Consider the following 2,081-nt stretch of genomic DNA (forward strand, 5'->3'; position numbering starts at 1 on the left):
GAGCACCCAAGCAACCATCTGCTTTGTTTGTTTGTTTGTTTGTCTTGTTTTGTTGGTTATTGTTACATACAGCCTGGCCTGGCACCAAATTTATGTTTCTGAGTGCTTGAATTAACACTCATCTCTGAAAATAATTCCTTAAAATGGGCATAATAGCACATGTCTTCAATCCCAGAACTCTGGAGGCAGAGGCAGGTGGATTTCTGTGAGTTTGAAGCCAGCTGGGTCTATGTAGAAAGTTCCAGGACAGTCAGGACTATATATATGGAGACCCTGTCTCAAAAAAACAAACAAATAAATAAACTTTTTTTTTGTTGTTGTTGGTTTTTGTTTTTTTTTTTTTTTTTTTTTTTTTTTTTTTTTGGTTTTTCGAGACAGGGTTTCTCTGTGTAGCCTTGGCTGTCCTGGAACTCACACTGTAGACCAGGCTGGCCTCGAACTCAGAAATCCGCCTACCTCTGCCTCCCGAGTGCTGGGATTAAAGGCGTGCGCCACCACGCCCGGCATTGTTGTTGTTGGTTTTTTTGAGACAGGGTTTCTCTGTGCAGTCCTGACTGTCCTGGAACTCCCTTTGTAGACCAGGCTGGCCTGGCTGGCCTGGAACTCAGAAATCTACCTGCCTCTGCCTCCTAAGTGCTGGTGGCACATGCCTGGCATAAAAAAACTCTTGTTGGGTTTATAGGCATGTAACTCTTTGCTTGCCCCGCCACCTTCCCTAAGACCGAGAATCACAAGGTCCACCCCTCTGTTGGGCCAGAACATTTGTCAGGGTGTGTTTGTGGCCTTATGTCAGCTGTTTGGAAACATTTGGGCCTTGTTCCTCCACAAGCAGGGCTTTGGCACTAGATCAGAAAGGTCTAGACCAGACCTCCCCATGGTCCCTTCACCCCACTATGCAACCTATAGGGTTTGCACAGATCCAAACACCGAGGCAGCGCTGGTCCAGGTCTTGCCACCAGACTCACGGGGTGGCCTGACCTAGGACAATCTCTCCACCCCTGGGCATGGTTGTCCTTTTCTGTACAAAGGTCTTCTGACCTTGAGACTTCAGGATACAATATGGTAGTAGCAAAACTGACCGGCTAAGGGAGACCCAGGGGAGACCAGGCTCAGGGTATTCACCCCTACCCTCTCTGCCCCTCAGCCCCGAGCTGGCACCAACTGCTTCCCACCACAGGCTTGGCAATGCCCACTTCCTCTTGGCCTCCCCCGAGCTTTGCTGATCCCCCACACTCCACCCCCTTCAGTCTCCTGCTTCAAGCCCTGACAGTGCCCCGGCACCCCCATCCGCTCCTCTGATCTTCTACCCTGGCAGCCCCTCTGCCCAGCTTGGCACCGCATCCTTTACCTTGCTGCCTGCCAAGAGCGGGCATCACCCACTCTCTATGCCCAGGCAACAGGGCTTGACTTTAGCCTCCTCAAATCTTCATGTCTCAACACTGTCCTTGCCCACCAGCCCCTGGGCACTGGAGACTCACTGACTCCTGCAGAATTCAGCATGGTCATCCCCCTGCCTCAGGGCTAACTACCTCTCCAGCTGGTTAGTGAGGTAACTGACACTCCCTAAAGTCTCCTCCCACCCCCACCCCCCCTGCTTGGCGCTGGGGATTGAACCCATGGCCTCAGGCATGCCAGGCAAGCAGCACACGACCCCAGCCACAGTTGAAGCACTCCTCCAAGGTTCTCAGACTTCCACTGTGGTCTCTTTCCCAGAATTCACTCATTGCACAAGGCACACCGAAGTGTGCAAAACCAGAACCACACCCCAGGTTAAAACACCAGAACTTGGGCTGGTGGAATGACTCTGCCTGAAGCCAACTGTAACAACCTGAGTTCAACCCCTGGGGTTCACGGGATGGAGGGAGGGAATGAACTCCCTCAGTTGTCCCCTGACCACACACATGGGCATGTCCCTACCCCATGAACAAAACACAAAGACAAACAAACAACAGCCGGGCGTGGTGGCGCACGCCTTTAATCCCAGCACTCGGGAGGCAGAGGTAGGCGGATTTCTGAGTTCGAGGCCAGCCTGGTCTACAGTGTGAGTTCCAGGACAGCCAAGGCTACACAGAGAAACCCTG

Source organism: Mus caroli, chromosome 11, assembly GCF_900094665.2.
Source record: "Mus caroli chromosome 11, CAROLI_EIJ_v1.1, whole genome shotgun sequence".
In the NCBI taxonomy this organism is placed as follows: domain Eukaryota; kingdom Metazoa; phylum Chordata; class Mammalia; order Rodentia; family Muridae; genus Mus; species Mus caroli.